This window comes from Canis lupus, chromosome 23 (genome assembly GCF_011100685.1).
Source record: "Canis lupus familiaris isolate Mischka breed German Shepherd chromosome 23, alternate assembly UU_Cfam_GSD_1.0, whole genome shotgun sequence".
In the NCBI taxonomy this organism is placed as follows: domain Eukaryota; kingdom Metazoa; phylum Chordata; class Mammalia; order Carnivora; family Canidae; genus Canis; species Canis lupus.
In genome coordinates this window covers 34133961-34146031 of record NC_049244.1, presented here as the reverse complement: position 1 = coordinate 34146031, position 12071 = coordinate 34133961, and the positions used below count along the sequence as shown (strand labels likewise).

General features: G+C 40.0%; 1 long non-coding RNA gene across 2 annotated transcripts in view; it reads right to left on the bottom strand.

The window, feature by feature from the left end:
• The window catches only part of LOC111091952, a 54829-nt gene extending 43974 nt beyond the window's left edge, over window positions 1–10855 (bottom strand). The window contains exon 1 of one of the 2 annotated variants that reach the window (XR_005377068.1): window positions 10760–10855. This is a non-coding gene — a long non-coding RNA (uncharacterized LOC111091952). Of the gene's footprint in view, window positions 1–10348; window positions 10489–10759 lie in introns of those variants that run through there. The other variant, XR_005377067.1, reaches the window with a different exon arrangement.
• Between the last annotated feature and the right edge of the window lie 1216 nt (window positions 10856–12071).

Below are 12071 nucleotides of genomic sequence, written 5' to 3'. Positions count from 1 at the left end.
ACTTAGAATCAGCAGTTTCAATTCTACCTTCTTAGACCATCATTTTGAGTGAGGCCATCCATCTGGACAAGGTTGAGCCAAGAGCTCCAGAAGCCCCTTCAGAGTATCATTGGTAAGTAGCAAGTTGATGCTGGGAAGGAGCCAGTGAACCAGGCCACATTTCTCACCCTGGGACAGCTGCAGAGATGCTGCCCTCAAGCTCAAGAGGAAGAAATTCGCCTTCATTTAGCTATATTTGTAATTTCAAACCTACTAAGGAATAACAAATTGCAAACTCAGAAAGCTTTAACTGGTCCTGGCTGAAGAAGATGAGGAGGTTAAAGGCCACCATCTCTGGTCAAGAGGGATGTGGGTTGGAAAGCTAATTAATGAATGATCCTAAGATCATAATCTAGGCAAGCTATGTGCAGTAAGACAACCATGTCCCAGAAGGGGCAACCAGGAACCTATTTCTCTTGCAAACTGGTCCATCTCTTTATAATAAACTTTACGTTCTTTGGAAGGTAATTCTGTAAGGCTGTAGATGGAGGCACCCATGGCCCACAGGGGGTTCATTGCATGGGAACTGTCAGCAGAGGAAGATAGAGAGCCCAGAGGCTCTTGATACAGTCACCATGGCAACCAGCCCAAATCTGGTCCATTTTATTCACAGACAAAAAAAAAAAAAACCAGTTCAGGGAACACTGTAGGAAAGTAGGAGCAGTTTAGATTAACCAGGCTATCTTCTGGCCCCAAGCAATCTGCAGGATAAGACCTTGCATTAGGCAAAGGTCTTCACTGTGACAAAGCAGAGGATTTGTTAAGCTCTTTGGATCTCAGTGGGCCCATTTAACTTCTAGTGTGGGATAAAAAATTACTCTTCTCCAGACAGGTGGCCTGAAGTTTCACATGAACTCAGTTTGAAGTGGTAATGGTCACACCACAATAAACAACCATTCCAGACTCATTTTCTTCCTCATCATCTGGGAGATCAGGAGACTGTACAAATCAGCACCTTCTGATTTCTGACTTATCAAGAAAATATATCATGTTTTATAAATGAAAATGTGTCCTGGAATTGGCTTGAGTATTAACATATAATTCACATGTATGAAATCCCCTTTTTCTCTTGATAACGAGAACAGTTCAGTTCTTGAGAACTGAACCAGGGGAAGCAGCAAGAGTCTTTTCAAGTAAACATGCAACTCATTCACTAATTCATTTAATTTCATTTCTATTTATTGAAAACCTACTCTGTGCCATGGGGCTATAAAAATGACTAAATAAAGACTCTATTCGCGGTTCAATGAAGGAGAAGAACTTGATTTAAAACAAATAATAAATAAAAGATGTAAATGTTTTAGAACTGTAGAAGGCAAAGTAAAACTGTAGTGGCTCAAATAAAATAAAAGCTAACTTTTGTTCACGCAATAGTCTCAGACTAGTGGTCCCCTACCATACTGACAAGAGAGTCTATCATCTTTAATATATGGCTGCCATGACACTGGTTGCTATTCTATAGGCGGCTTCATGGACCAGACCTGGAAGTGGCACACATCACTTACATCCACTGGAGGGTTTTTAACTGTGTGTTCACACCTACTTCAAAGGAATCTGGGAAATGTAGTGTACTGGGGCACCCATGTGCAGTGCTAAAATCCTATTGCCAAGAAAGAGGGAAAGAGCAGAATTTGGAAAACAAGCCATCTCTGACAATAACAAAGATATGAACAAAGTTTTCTAAAAAAAGAAAAGAGAAACTAGGAAATCCCTATCATACTCAAAAATATTTCAAATATCTTACTTGTAATTCAATAAGTGCTAATAATAGCAATAATGAAGTATCGTTTCCCCTATTAAATGCTAAAAATAAAGAAAAAATAAGTTATTGTTGGCAAGTATCCAAAAAAAGCACTGCAACTGCAGAAAGCATTAATTAGTACAATCTCTCTGCAGGGAAGTTTGAAACTATGCATGTAGCAGATTTTTTAAAAGTCACAACAATAAAGAAAATCAAGTGTATAATACTGTAATCTCCTTCATTTATCTATATTTTAACCTGGCTTCTGGGCACCTACTTCCATTCAAGATGGGGAAAATTATACCTGTCAATTCAAGGTACCAGTGACTTCCAATTTAAAACTCAACTCTTTGGGGGACCAAAGACCCCCAAAGTCTTCAAGACCAAGTTTTCACCAACTTCAGCATTCCTTCTACAGGTGGCCTCTATAAAGTCAAAATATATTCTTTATTGGGGCACCCAGAAGCAGCACAACCCTACTAACACCTTGATTTTAGATTTCTGACTTCTAGAACTCTAATAGAATAAATTTGTGTTGTTCTAGGCACTAAATTTGTAGGAATTCGTTACAGTAGCAGGAGGAAACTAGTGGCCCATTCCTTTGCTCCCCAGAGCCCTCTCACCCAGCATACTGATCCTAGAGCACAAAATGATCTGCTATATAAATTTGGAACCAGGAGTAAGCAGTGTGGCCTAACATGGTTGAGGAGATACTCCCAGGCAGAGCCTGAACCAGACCTGTCAGATCTGAATTTGCTGAGTTGAGAAGAGACACTCAGACCACAAAGGGTAATTCAGAATCAAGGCAGGAAGGCAGGAGTGTTATGGTAGGTGAAGACAACTAGGCAGACCACAGCAGTGGCTCAAAGAGATTCAACAGATCTGATGAGGAAAGCTGGCACCTTCCAGGTTTTCCTCATGCTTTCAAATTGATGTCAGGACAAATAGGACCTCTGCCATCTGCTGATAGCTTAGGCCAGAGGCAGAATCCTGGATAAGAAGTCCCAGAGCACTGACTGTAGGAAACCACAGCCACTCAAGTAACTATGAATATATATGTGAGCATTGAGCCTCCTTTGGAGAAAACCTCCAGCCCCATGCTTTGCCCCCCTCAACCAAGTAAGTCACTCAACATCCTGGGCTTCATTCAGCAATATTTTTTAAAAAGACATGGAGTCCATAAATTCCTAAGGACAAACAGTAGGACCTGGTGAAATCCTGGAGTTCCTTGAAGCTCTTAGAAGCTGTATGTCTATAATGAAAGAAGATATAATTGGTTTAGACACACAACAAGGCCTGGCCACAGACTGGAAAGCTCAGTTCCATCTCTTAGGCAGGGGAATCCACATAAGCTAATGTTCATGAGGGATAACTAGGGGAAAAGTGATATTTTAGGAAGTCTGATCTGTGGGTAAACAAGAGAGGAGAGACTGAAGACATGAAGAACAGGAAGGAAAGCACTGGCTGGAAGGGACATGCGGAGTAAGTGTCTTGGACAGGTAGTAGTAGCAATGTCAACCACATCTCCAAACACTGGTTGTGTAAGGAATTATTTGAAAGGCTGGACTTTGGCCTCTCAATATCCTCTAGTAGGGTACTTTGATCACAAGGCTTACTGAGATCAAGAACTAGACAACAAATTTTCCATTCTCCTCTTTAAGTACACATATTAAATAGCTGAATATAGCTTATATAAATGCATGATAATTAATCAAGTAGTTAAGAAATCAATTCCAAGGTCTTCCAGTGCATTTCTGTGTTAACTCTGCAATTGACTAAGGCAGAGCCTGACCCTTGGCACTTTGATGAGGAGGACTTGAGGTCAAAGCAGATAGAGATTCAGATGGGCCCAATAGAGCTTAAGAAACAAGCAGGACCCAGAGATCAGAACAGGCAGCAAGTCAGAACAGTTGGTGGTCAGAAAGAAGCAGCAACATTAAGAACAACTCAAATTTCCTTTAGGTCATAAAGGAAATTTCTGACCTAACCTGAAGATTCTTATATACTTCCTATTAGAGGTGGACCAAACCCAGAGTCTCAAGCAGCACAGGGTCTTCAGGTAAAACCAGGTAAGTGACTATACCTGAGGAAAGGGTAGTGAGATCACAATAGCAGAAGATATATTGGCATAGCCCCTTTTCTAACTCACCTTAAATTTTATTATGATATCAAGACCCATCAAGGCCTAAGAAACATCCCTAAGAATTCAGAACAGTGTGACATAAAAAGCCCCTCTCAGCCAGGTCTACAGTTGCTGGTGACTTTTCTGCATTCAAAGCTTCTTTGTCAGCCATGAGAAGGAATCATCGGAAGGATGGAGAAGTGTGTCCTCTCTACTTCCCTCTCATTCTTCTCTTTCTTTCATTTGGCAGAAGCCAAGAAAGAAGAAAAATCATGCCGCTTAAGTGTGAAAATTCCATGACTCGTACTATTCTTCAGTGAAAGTAGCTTTCTTCTCAACTCCTAGAGATATCTTCCCTCCAGTTAGGTGTTTCCAGCAGTAGCTGCTGGCTAGGTATTATTTGAAATTTGCATTCTTTGCCACCCACACAACCTACACATTTTAAGCTGTTTCTGACATAAGTCATTCCCAAAAGTCTTTTATAAAGCATCTCCCTCACCATGAAATATTTTATCCCAATATTTAAACATAGGTTTTACACTATAAATGTAAAGTGATCTCCTCACACAGACACATCCTTGGAGTGTGCAAAAAAGAGTGGGGGGATGAAGTCGGGACCAGAAGGCACAGATCTAGAAGAATGCAACAAGTGGGCTCCACCTGTCCCTGAAATCAGATAGAGAAATTTTTAAGAAGTTTGGGCATGGCTTAAGAAAGGATTCCTGGATGAAGTGAAGCTATGAATGAGGCAGCAGCTATTCTCAGACTCAGTCTGATAAAGCCACATTTACAAGGCATTCAGAATCTGGAAAAAGGCAAAGAATGGGACCCTGAGTAGTGGCTGTGATGCATGAACATTGACCAGGCCAGATGTTCTCTGCAGCAGAGGGCAGCCTTGAAAGAAAATATCCCGAATCCTCCAGAAACCCATAGGCAAATTCTACTATACACTTAAAGAAGAGTTAATACCTATTCTCAAATTATTCTAAAAAGTAGAAAAAGAAGGAAAAATTCCAAATTCATCCTATGAGGCCAGTATTACTCTGATACCAAAACCAAATAAGGACTCACTAAAACAGAACTACAAGCCAATATCCCTGATGAATATGGATGCAAAAATCCTCAATAAAATATAAGCAAACTGAATCCAACAACACATTAAAAGAATCATTCACCATGATCACATGGGATTTATTCCTAGGATGCAAGGGTTGTTCAATATCTGCAAATCAATTAACATGAAATACCACACTAATAAAAGAAAGGATAAGAACCATATGATCATATCAATAAATGCAGAAAAAGCATTTGACAAACTACAACATCCATTCATGATTAAAACCTTCAACAAGGTGGTTTAGAGGGAACATACCTCAACATCATACAGGCCATATATGAAAGACCCACAGCTAATATCATCCTCAATGGGAAAAAACTGAGCTTTTCCTCTACAGTCAGGAACAAGAAGGATGTCCACTCTCACCACTGTTCTTTAACATAGTATTGGAAGTCCTAGCTACAGCAATCAAACCACAGAAAGAAAGAAAAGGCATCCAAATTGGCAAGGAAGAAGTCAAACTTTCACTGTTCGCAGATGACATGATACTGTATGTAGAAAATGCAAAAGAATCCACATTAAAAAACAAAAAACCTGCTAGAACTGATACATGCATTTGGTAAAGTCACAGGACACAAAATCAACATCAGAGATCTGTTGCATTTCCATATGCTAATAATGAAGCAGCAGAAAGAGAAATTAAAAAATCAATCCCATTTACAATTGCACCAAAAATCATAAGATACCTAGGAATAAACCTAACCAAAGAAATGAAAGGCCTACATTCTGAAAACTATAAAACACTAATGACAGAAATTGAAGACAACACAAAGAAATGGAAAAACATTCCATGCTCATGGATTGGAAGAACAAATATTATTAAAATGTCTATACTACCCAAAGCAATCTACACATTTAATGTAATCCCTATCAAAATGCCACCAGCAGTTTTCAGAGCTGGAACAGTTCAAAAATTTGTATGGAACCACAAAAGACTCCAAATAGCCAAAGCAACCTTGAATAAGAAAAGTAAAGCTGAAGGCACCACAATTCTGAACTTGAAGCTATATTACAAAGCTGTAGTAATCAAAACAGTTTGGTACTGTCACAAAAAACAGACGCATAGATCAATGGAACAGAATAGAAAACCCAGAAATAAACCCATGATTACAAAGTCAATTAATCTTTGACAAAGCAGGAAAAAATACCCAATGATAAAAAGATAGTCTCTTCAACAAATGGTGTTGGGAAAACTGGACAGCAGCATGCAAAAGATTGAAACTGGATCAAGTTCCAAACTGGAAAGTGCACTTTCTTACACTATACACAAAAATAATTCAAAATGGATTAAAGACCTAAATGTGAGACTGGAAGTCATAAAAATCCTAGAACAGAACACAGGCAGTAACATCTTTGATATCAGCCACAGCAACTTTTTACTATATATATCTACTGAGGCAAGGACACAAAAGCAAAAATAAACTACTGAGACTTCCTCAAAATAAAAAGCTTCTGTAGAGCAAAGGAAACAACAAATGGGAAGAAGACATGAATAGACATTTTTCCAAAGAAGACATACAGATGGCCAACTGACATATGAAAAAATGCTCAAATCACTCATTATCAGGAAAATACAAAGCAACACTACAAGGAGATATCACATCACACCTGTCAGAATGGCTAAAATCAACACAAGAAACAGTGTTGGTGAGGATGTAGAGAAAGGGGAACCCTCTTACACTGTTGGTAGGAATGTAAACTGGTGCAGCTGCTCTGGGGACAGTATGGAGTTTTCACAAAAAGTTAAAAATAGAACCACCCTACAATCTAGCAGTTGCACTAGTGTTTACCCAAATAATATAAAAATATTAATTAAAAGGGATATATGCACCCCTATGTTTAAAGAGCATTTTCTACAATAGCCAAGCTATGGAAACAGCCCAAGTGTCCATCAACTGATGAATAAAGAAAATGTCAGACATATAATGAAATATTACTCAGCCAAAGAGCGAAGTGTTTCCATTTTTGATGACGTGACTAGAACTACAGGATATTATTCTAAGCAAAATAAGTCAGGAAAAGACAAATACCATATGATTTCACTCATATGTGGAATTTAAGAAACAAACAAGCATAGGGGGAAAGAAGATAGAGATGAATCACTAAATTATATACCTCAAACTAATATTACAGCATATGCTAACAGGAATTTAAATAAAAACTAAAAAAGAAATGAAAGAGGAGACACTGATCACATAGAAATAATTATAATGAGAATACTATGAACAGTAGTATACCAACAAATTGGATGACCTAAGAAAAATACACAAATTCCTAGAAATTGAAGAAGAAAAAAAAAACAAGCCACTTAGCTTCTCTGAGTCAGTTTCCACATCTGTAAACTAGTGTGGTGAAAAATGGAGGTGATTCATAGAAAGCACTTAGTGTAGTACCTGGCACATAAGTGCTCAATAAGTGTTTGCTAGTTTTGTCCTCATTGTCATTATCACTACATTTATTGTTATTATTATTATTAGAGAGCAGGACTGCATCTCATTCCTATTCGATCTCCAGTGCTGAGCATAGACCCAGACATATAAAATTCTTTCAGAAAATGTGTGAAACAACTGAAGGCAGGGCTGGCTTCAGGGGCATACAACCTGTGGAATTGCCCAGGACATTACCCATGCCCATTAAGCCATGCTTGGTTTAATGCTTTGCTGTGGCCATCTTGAAATTCTTAATTTGTGAACAAGGGACTCCATATTTTCACTTGCTCAGGGCCCCATAAATTATATAGCCAGTTCTGAGTGAGGCTACAGTTGTAAGGAAGATGTGAGGAGGAAACTAAAGCAGGAATAATTAGGGGAGACAAGAAATCTGCAGAGAGGCTATTAAGAGTTAATGTGTATTTCCTCACCAAGTATTTCCTCTCCAGAATACAAAAGTCTTCAGTGGATCCAGCAACAGTTCATATCCTGAGTTTTTGCCAGTCCCCACATTTGCCACACATTGGAGGAATGTTTACCAAAAATGTCTGAGACCCCACCTGTTCTTAATCAATAATATTTCCAGAGTTTACAAGCCTTAACTCCAAGAGATCAAAATAATAGGAAAGAAAAGCCAGTTCAGTCCCAACATTTTCTGGATGCTGGCTCCTGGTTTTGCTTCTATTATATTGACTAAGAAATGACAAATATAACGCATATACTTCCACAATCACAAGTCTATATTTTAAAATTATTTCTTCCTCTTAAAACACATGCCCCCCAACCTTCACAGCTTGCGTATTACCAGGCATTCCATATCAGAACCAGCACTCTGTAGCATCACTGAGACTAGCAGCCTCAGTCCACAACATCCTTCCTTGCTGAGTCAATCTCACAAACCAGTTACTTCTAATTTTGCAGTTCTGCCCATTACACTGTCACAAGCTGTGACTGGAGCAAATCACACTTCACAATGATATGAATGACTTTTTAAAGTGTGGGACATTCAGAAGTGTTCTATAGTTTTGAGGGTATAGATCCTTTACATCTTTGGTGAGGTTTATTCCTAGGTATCTTATGCTTTTGGGTGCAATTGTAAATGGGATTGACTCCTTAATTTCTCTTTCTTCAGTCTCATTGTTAGTGTATAGAAATGCCACTGACTTCTGGGCATTGATTTTGTATCCTGCCACGCTACCGAATTGCTGTATGAGTTCTAGCAATCTTGGGGTGGAGACTTTTGGGTTTTCTATGTAGAGTATCATGTCATCGGCGAAGAGAGAGAGTTTGACTTCTTCTTTGCCAATTTGAATGCCTTTAATGTCTTTTTGTTGTCTGACCCAGCAATTGCACTGTTGGGGATTTACCCCAAAGATACAAATGCAATGAAACGCCGGGACACCTGCACCCCGATGTTTCTAGCAGCAATGGCCACTATAGCCAAACTGTGGAAGGAGCCTCGGTGTCCAACGAAAGATGAATGGATAAAGAAGATGTGGTTTATGTATACAATGGAATATTACTCAGCTATTAGAAATGACAAATACCCACCATTTGCTTCAACGTGGATGGAACTGGAGGGTATTATGCTGAGTGAAGTAAGTCAGTCGGAGAAGGACAAACATTATATGTTCTCATTCATTTGGGGAATATAAATAATAGTGAAAGGGAAAATAAGGGAAGGGAGAAGAAATGTGTGGGAAATATCAGAAAGGGAGACAGAACGTAAAGACTGCTAACTCTGGGAAACGAACTAGGGGTGGTAGAAGGGGAGGAGGGCGGGGGGTGGGAGTGAATGGGTGACGGGCACTGGGTATTATTCTGTATGTTAGTAAATTGAACACCAATAAAAAAAAAAAAAATAAAGTGTGGGACATTTAGAACAGCTCCTTTGCTTGAAGAGTGTAAGGGTGAGACTCCTAGATGAGCTGTTAACTACTGGGTCTCCATATCAGTCATCCATTCAAACTGTGGCCTGCCCTTTGCCAGCAGGGGACCCAGGGATAAGGATGACACTGTTTCTGTTCTCACACAGCTCATAAGGGGCTAAAACAATAGTACAGGAGTAAAAGGAGGGAGAAGACAACATCCTGGATGAAAGAATATCTGAGCAGAGTTTTGAAGAACAAGCAGAGGAAAAGATTCTTTTGGGAAAATATCAGCAGTTTCGGGTATAGATGGGGAAGAACTTGGTGTGTTTCCGGGGATGTAGGTGCTTCCTCACCCAAGATCCTGGTGTGTAGGAAATGAGGAAAAGGACAGGGCAAGGTAGACAGGATCTCCTGAGCCAAGCAAGTTTGGTCTTTATTCAGAGAGTAGAAGGAAACTAGCAAAGCATTTTCTTTTGTTCTGATCCGATTTGTGATGCACAGGGACACACACTGTCTGCAGGTTGGGTTGGGGGATGAAGGTGGGAAAGGGGCTACACTTGAGCTCTGGTTTTTAAGTTAGCTTTGATTTGTTAACAGCTTAGAGGAGATTTGAGGCAGGTGATACAGATGAGGAGAGGAATGTAGCAACAGAGCCACGTGTTTACAGATCTTTTAGGAAGATTTGCTCAGCTGGGTGTGATGTAACCCTCTCCCCTTCTCCCCATGAAACCTCCTGTTAACATCAAGGCTTTCAGAAGGATTGTGTTTGGGAGCAGATGTGACAAGTGCAAAGACGAGTTTCATTGCATGGGTGGGGCTAGATCAAGAGTAACTGAGGGACAACTGGGTGGCTCAGTGGCTGAGTGTCCTTCCTTTGGCTCAGGGTGTGGGTCCTAGGATAGTCTCGCATCAGGCTTCCTACAGGGAGCCTGCTTCTCCCTCTGCCTATGTCTCTGCCTCTCTCTGTGTGTCTCTCGTGAACAAATAAAGTTATTTAAAAAAAAGAGTGACTGAAGGGAGTTTAGTTACCTTCAAATTATAATAAGGTCACTCAGGTGAGAGCCTAGAGGATGGACTGGAGTAGATGGCAGTCTGAGACCGAAAGTGAGGAAAGCAGAATGGAGACTCCTATAGCTGTCCTGTGAAAAGACCTAAGGGAGTGACCATGAGAATGGAAAGGAGTAGAACTGAATGATATCCAGGAAATGGAAGCTCTAGGATCTTGTTGCTAACCAGATGTAAGAGTTAAGAAAGGAGGAACCAAGGATGCATCTAGGAAACCCAGAGGACATAGCCTCCCCCACTGAAACAAGGAACATATAACAGGACAGTTTCAGGAACAATCTTGTTAGGGATATGATAATTCTGAATTATCTGTAGAACTTGCTGGTGAACATGGGCAGCAAGTAATATACAGATTGCGCTAGAGATATTGACTACCATATATCTTCTGGATTAGAGTATAAGCCTCCAAGGGATCCACTGTTTCTGCCTGATCTCCTGTCACTCCAGTCTCAGCACAGCAGCCAGTGTGATGTAATAAAACCTGAGTTGGAATGTGGTGCTTCTCTGCTTAGAACTTCCCAAGGGTTCCCATAATGCTGAGTTGCAGCTATAGTCTTTACTGTGCCCAACCAGGGCCCCAATGTAGGACCTCTCTTCTCTACTCCATTCCAACCATTTTGCATCCTCACTGCTCCTCTCTGAGTCCTTTGCAGAATGAAGGGGCACTAAGAGAATTTCCTCTTGGAGGTCCTTGTTTCCCTGAGAGTTAGGAGGAGGATCATCTCTCTGTATTTTGGAAGATGGAAGGATAATGACCATGAAGAAGGCAGTAAAGGTGGGAATCTGAAATAGCTGCCTTTGGGATGTGAGAAGGGAGCTGGTGGGATCTCTCTCAGCTGCTACTAAATGATAAACATAGATTACACAGCAAATCCACTGTCTCATTTAGAGAAAAACAAAGATGAATAACATGGACTGCCTTTACATTTAATAAATCAAATTATCCTAAGGTATGAAAAATTACCCATTGCCCATAAATACTGAGACCAAAGCCAAAAAAATGGACAAACTTTAGTATGAGAAATTTAAGTTGACTTCAAAAGCTTTTGATGTACATACTAATTACACATACTCTAGGTAGCTAGAAGACTCAAGAAATCAAATTTTGGTCTGAGATTAGGCCCATTCCTGTCTTGACATAATAATTTGCATTTATAAGTATTATAAATGTTTTATAGTATAAAGACTAAAAGTGAGAAAACCAGAATGGAGACTCCTTTAATTGCCCTGTGAAAAGAACAATATTGTCCTTGTATATAAAAATACTTTATACATAATGTAAATATTGAAATATATACATATTTATAAAGTCTTTTTACAACTGCCCTGAGAGGCACTGGAATAGGTATTAATACCCCTCTGTTGGGGCAGTTGGGAAACTCAGTCTAGAGCCGTTGAGCTGCCCAAGGTCGGTGACAGGAGGCCAGAACCCAGGCTCTATCCAGCTGGTTTGGCCACTACTTTCCACTAACCCACTCATTGCTTTTTCAGCTTAATCTTGAGGTTCTTCTCTGAGGGACCCCTTCCAAGGGGGTCCCTGCCAAAGAGAGTGAAGCTGACTGGCATAAGGAAGGAATTGACTTGGGGCAATACTGTGGCAAGTAAGACAGGGATGTCCTTGAGCTGATGGTTAGTCATAAGGCCACAGCATCTCTGCCCAGAAATCTTGTGTGCCCAGGGTGGAGCA